This window comes from Podarcis erhardii (assembly GCF_964252035.2).
Source record: "Podarcis erhardii genome assembly, chromosome: 9".
NCBI classification, from domain to species: domain Eukaryota; kingdom Metazoa; phylum Chordata; class Lepidosauria; order Squamata; family Lacertidae; genus Podarcis; species Podarcis erhardii.
This window is the reverse complement of record NC_138512.1, coordinates 65,488,097-65,494,096: the sequence shown is the minus strand read 5'-3', so window position 1 is coordinate 65,494,096 and position 6,000 is coordinate 65,488,097. Positions and strand designations below refer to the sequence as shown.

The 6,000-nt window shown below is 44.0% G+C and overlaps 1 protein-coding gene across 1 annotated transcript in view; it reads left to right on the top strand.

Moving 5' to 3' along the window:
- The first annotated feature begins 694 nt into the window (after positions 1 to 694).
- Positions 695 to 6,000, top strand: part of AFF1 (ALF transcription elongation factor 1) — a 143,465-nt gene continuing 138,159 nt past the window's right edge. Inside the window, exon 1 of the mRNA XM_081876669.1 lies at positions 695 to 957. The gene's annotated coding sequence lies outside the window, so the exon portion shown is untranslated. The remainder of the gene's footprint in view (positions 958 to 6,000) is intronic.

Here is a 6,000-nt window from a genome sequence, read left to right as displayed (position 1 = left end):
CGGAGGAAAAAGGCTAAATCCTTGGGCCTTTGTGTGAAACCCTGAGATAGGGTAACATGAGCAGCTGGAAAGCAGGGGGCCTATTTTGACCTGGAAACTTTGCTCTTCCAGCCGGGTAGGGTTGCTTCATGGCAGGAAGGGGTATTCTGCACATGCTCAGGAGCACTTTCCATAGCTGAAGTTGAACACTGAAAACCAGTGTCAGGCTTTAACCCCCGGTGAACTTTGCTTAGCTTAATGCAGTGTGTTGTTGTTTTTTCCTTTAAAAAATGTTTAGGGGTGCTCTCATTTTGACTCAAGAAAATCACCATTTTCGGTAAAAAATAAATACAGGAAATGGACAAAAGTACAAAGATTCATAAAATGTTTAGGGGTATGCCATTAAAAAAACCACTGGCTTAATGTAAGTGGTGTCTTTTCCGGAGCATGCTGTTTTAAGTCTCGCACTACCCTCCCCAATTGCCTTCTGTAATTAGAATAATATTTAGCGCCCCAGGTTGAATTCCCGGGTCTCGAACTCTTGGACTTGCCGGGTTTCCATCGCTTGCGGCGCTTCGGGCTTTCCCGGAGACGCTTCGGCTGCAGCGGAGAGGAGGGGTCGGGAGGAGGAGACCGCCTTCGGAGGGGGGCGTGGTCAGAGCGAAGGAGGCGGGACCGGCAGCCCCTGGAGCCGCTCTCTGGTTGTCGCTTCAGGCCAGCCAATCCCGCGGCCAGCTCTTGCAGCCCGCATCTCTCTCTGTCTCTGCCCGGTGCAATGAGGCTGTAGAAGCTGCAGCAGCAGCAGCAACAGGTTATGAAGGGCGCAGAAAGCAAGAAAGCGAGCGAGTAAGCAAAGCAAGCAAAGCACAGCCTCCTCTCCTGGCTCTGTTCATCTGCTGCTGCTGGAGGGGGAGGCCGGTCCAGGCTTGGCCCCCTCCCCTCTTCGCTCCTGATGGGGTTTGCACGGCTGTAGCGGAGGTGAGAGTCAATTTCCCTACCTCTAAAAGATACAAGGCACTCAATGAGAAAGCTCTTTCAAAAGCAAGCAGACGTCCATTTCTGCCTTGCAAAAGCTATGGGGCGCTTTATTTATTTATTTAGGGGGGTGGGGAGGCTATCGACTCAATGTTTGCGCCGCTTTGAAAGCAAACAGCAGCAACAGCCAAAAGTTTGGGTTTGTTGTTTGGCTGTTTTGCTTTTTTTGCAGAGAGTTTTCCATGGCTGTCAAGCTGTTAATCCCGTCAAAAAGTGTGTGCTGTTGGGGAATTGCTTGTTTTTTTAACAAAAAGCAATGCAGGGGCGATTCAGTCGAAGCTGCAAAACGGTGGAAAGTGCTTTGAATGACTGTGTGTATGTGTGTGTTATTTGCCTGTGCGTTTTGGTGGTTTGAAAAGACCAGGAGAAGGGCGGGGTGGGGGATGCTGAGCAGTTGTCTCAATGATTTGTTGTTTTGTTGTTTTTGTTGTTCATTTACTTAAATGTTTCCTATGCCCCTTTGGAAACTTCGGAACCGTTTGCAACAGAAAACGTGCATCCCTCTGGGACAAGCCTTGTTAGCAAATGGAAGTATCCCCTTTGCCTTAAACTATCTAACCAAAACTATCTAAATTATGAGTTACAGTTGAAATGCTCTTTTCAAAATTTTCCACAGGGTTAGTAGCCATGGCAGACTGTTACTCTGGGAAAAGATTAGATGTTGCTATATTGTGTGTCTAGATATATGCGCTATGCATTTGATTTTTGTGGTTTTAAAAAGTTTTTGATATTCTGTAACTGAATAAAAAAGGATGGCCTTTGTTCCTTCACTCAATGTGTGTCTGAAAAAATACGGGCATATCCTATGCTGGATAGTAGTGTGCTGACCAGTTCTGGTGCACACATTGCATGATAAGTAGTGATCTAGCATTTGGTGTGTGCCTATATATGTGTGAACCAATTGTGTAACTTTGGGGTGTGGCTCCAGAGCCCCGGGAGGTGTGTGAAGCACTTGGGAGTTTGTCCCAAGTCTAGATATGGCTAACGTAGAGTATTTTGCATTTGCACATAGATTCATAGAATTGTAGAGTTGGAAGGATAATCTGGTTCAACCCATTTTAAAACAAAATCTAGGTCTTTAATCTGTGCTTGGGGTAGAAATGTGTTGCAAAACCGTCTTAAAATAAAGCTGAATGCTGAAGTGAGCTCCAATAATCCACCAGCAGCGGGTACAGGGGTTTTTTTTTATTGTTGTGTAATAGTTGTTGTTTATGTTAACAAATGGTTTGTCCTGCATTTATTTTTTAAAAGTCATTTCTACAAAACTGCGTTAAACTTTGGCCACTAGAGGCCGCTCATTCAATCTCGCTGCAGCCAAGGCTCCATCTCACACACTAGGAATTTTAACGTTCTTTGAAGTTGCAAAGTGGACATATAAAATCCAGAAGCGACTCAAATATACCTGCTCACTGAGAAGCAACCAAAGGCTTGCCAAAGAGCAGATAACTCATTTTGAGATTTGAGTCTCCCCATGGAGCATCAAGCAATTCATTTCCATTAGATCTGTAGCAAATTTAGTTACAATTTCTATGCACACACATTTTTTTTTTAAAAAAATGGATCTGCACAATAGTGATCTGAAGCCTATGGGAGGTGCATTGTGCTATTCACAGATGATCCTCTGAACATTTGGATAAAGAGCTTTATTTCGGCATTGGTTCGCATGGCGGTACAGTCGACTTTCCCGAATCATGATTTGGCAGGGTCTTTAGTGTGGTGGCTCCCGTCATGTGGAACAGTCTGTTTTATGTTTTCCAAGTATTCTAAAAACTTTTTTGCTTACCAAAGCATTGGGAAAGACTAAAGCTCAATGGTACAACATCTGCCTTACATGCAGCAGGTCCAAGGTCCAATCCTTGACATCTTTAGATTAGTCTTTTCAAAGTAATGAAATAAAATAGCTAGGCATCTGCTTTATGGAAACAGAGAGATCTAGACTTGTGTGTGTGTGTGTGTTGGCTTGTACAACACTGATCATGCAGGGATAGTGCTTAACTTTTAACTGGCTTGTATCCATTATGCAGACTTAGGTGACCAGACATGTTGAAGCCAAGACTCTTGTACCCTTAATAATTGTAGCCAGGGCTCCTGTATCTTTAATAGTTGTGTAGAAGAGGGATGTTATTATACTGCAAGTGTGATAAAAGCTGTGCCACCTCATCAGGGTACAGGAGACCCCATTCCTTCCTATGCACTAGGTCAGTTGATGAGCATTATCTGTTTCCAGTATTCAGAAAGGGTGTGCAAATGTAATAGCATACACTCCCCCCAACCCCCAACCCCCACTTTTAGTATTTGCATGCCATATGCAAACAAAATCCATCCTGTTGCATGAAGAACTATTTTGTTTGGAGGATGTGTTGCCAATTTTAAATTGCACTAGAGAGCAAATTAATATATTTCCTTCTCTTTCAAATTCATGGCATGTGGGGTTCTGTATGTCTTGCCATCTGTATAGCCATCACTTGCGGAAAGAAGCTTAAATCCGATTTTAGCTTGGGCTCTGAGTGATGACAGAGAGTCAGAGAAGAATCCTGTTTGCTACTACTGTGTTTACTTCTTCTTGATGTTGCAAAGTGCTTTACAATATGTATTAGGGTGGATTTGCACAGGCTCTTTACTGTTTTTCTGGAACTACAAATTAGGCATGCCAAATGGTAAAGTTAACAGCATATCAACAAGGTAAAGGTAAAGGGACCCCTGACCATTAGGTCCAGTTGTGACCAACTCTGGGGTTGCGGCGCTCATCTCGATTTATTGGCCGAGGGAGCCGGCGTACAGCTTCCGGGTCATGTGGCCAGCATGACTAAGCTGCTTCTGGCGAACCAGAGCAGCGCACGGAAACGCCGTTTACCTTCCCGCCTGAGCGGTACCTTGCACTTTGACGTGCACTTTGACGTGCACTTTTCTACTTGCACTTTGACGTGCTTTCAAACTGCTAGGTTGGCAGGAGCAGGGACCAAACAACGGGAGCTCACCCTGTTGCGGGGATTCGAACCGCTGACCTTCTGATCAGCAAGTCCTAGGCTCTGTGGTTTAACCCACAGCGCCACCCGTGTCCCTATATCGACAAACGTTGCCTAATAAAACTTTGGTTCCAGTGACAAACGTCATAACTGCCTCAATGTTTTGCAAACATTGGTGAGCTTGTTTTGCTAATTTCACTTCATCTGTAGCAATGTTTCTAGCAATGTTTCAATGCAGTCCTTTGCGGTGATGTAGGGCAAAACAAGCGGTTGTAGTATAAAACATCAGAAGATGTTCGCATTGGCAAACTGTGTTGTCCGAAAGCACCAGGTTGCCAGAGGCTGCTTTTGTTTTTTACCTGTCCTATTGCAAGGTCTTGGATTGCAGGCTTCCATATAGGCGCTCACAACAAAATACTCCCCTCCATTTGCTTTTTAATTATTTTTAACAAAACACAGACCAAACAAACCAAACGGAATTGATAAGGTGCATCAGTTTCATTCTACCTTAGTCGCTGCTTGACTTGCTAGTGCACTTGGGTGAGCCCTGGGAGCCTGACCTTTCTTCTCCCAACCCATAATAAAACGCTTCCTTGGTGGTTTAGAATTTGTCCCAGCCCCATCCTGTCTATCTTCTTTCCTGCGCTTTCGTAAGTTCTAGCAGCAGACTTCTGTCCCCCACTCCTCCTGTTCCAGAGAGAACTCTCTGCGTGTCTTTTAGTACCTGGAAGGAAGCACTAACTAAATCATAACAGCCGCAGGGACTCGCTCAAAGAATCTTATCTGTAATATATATGTCTATTTTGTGTTTAGAATCATTACTAGCGTTAAATGTGAATTCTAGGCTTTTGAAGCTCCCTGTTGAAAGTAATGCTGGGGTTCAGCAAACCACTTGAAAGAGTGGAAACTTCCTGTTTTTGCTTTGAAAGAGCCCATTGGCACCTTAAAATTTATTGTGTAAGAAGACTGGTGTGTGTGTGTGTGTTGTTGTTGTTGTTTTTTGAGAGAGAGAGAAAGAAAAAAAGAAATAAGAAAGAAAGAAAGAACCAGAAGAGGGAAGGAAAGACTATTACTTGCTGCAGAGCTGTTGAATCGAGAGCATGTTTAAAGGTCCCAGTATTTATTTTGATAATTACTGTATTCCATTAGGGTTGTTCACACATTACACAGAACACAGGTGTTGGCTGTCTCAACACTTGTACAAGTCTTTGTGTGAAAGTGTGTATGCTTGCTCACATACATAGCTTGCCTGTTACATACACAGAAGTATACTCACAAATAATAATAATAATATGAGCGCCGCAACCCCAGAGTTTTCCGCGACTGGACTTAATGGTCAGGGGTCCCTTTACCTTTTTACCCCAGCCACTCTGGGCAGCTCCCAACGGAATATTAAAAATGCAATAAAACTTCAAACATTAAAAACTTCCCTAAACAGAGCTACCTTCAAATGTCTTCTAAAAGTCACATAGTTGTTTATTTCCTTGACCTCTGAAGGGAGGGTGTTCCACAGGGTGGGTGCCACTACCAAGAAGGCCCTCTGCCTGGTTCCCTGTAACCTCACTTCTTGCAGTGAGGGAACTGCCAGAAGGCCCTCGGAGTTGGACCTCAGTGTCTGGGCAGAACAATTGGGGTGGAGACGCTCCTTCAGGTATACAGGGCCTTCTGAATTACTGTAGGAGTGTACAGCTAAACTGATTGCGTACATAGATTGTACACTTGTTGAATGTAACAGTTGAGCATCTTTTTAACTGCATCTTCCTCTGCTTCTCCTTATTCTCTCAACTTTAATCCTTTGTAATACCTCCTTAAGAGATAGACTAAGGGTAGCCTTGAGGTGGTTCCCAAACTCTTCTCCCCACGCCTCGCCTCCATGGACCACTTGAAAATTGCTGAGGGTCTTGGCAGACTCTTAATAATTTTTCTGCTTGTTGTAGCAATAGGAATGAGCTGTGTTAGATGCTGCACGTTTTTTAAAATTGCATTTTTACAGACACACCACAGGCCACTAGTGGTCTAC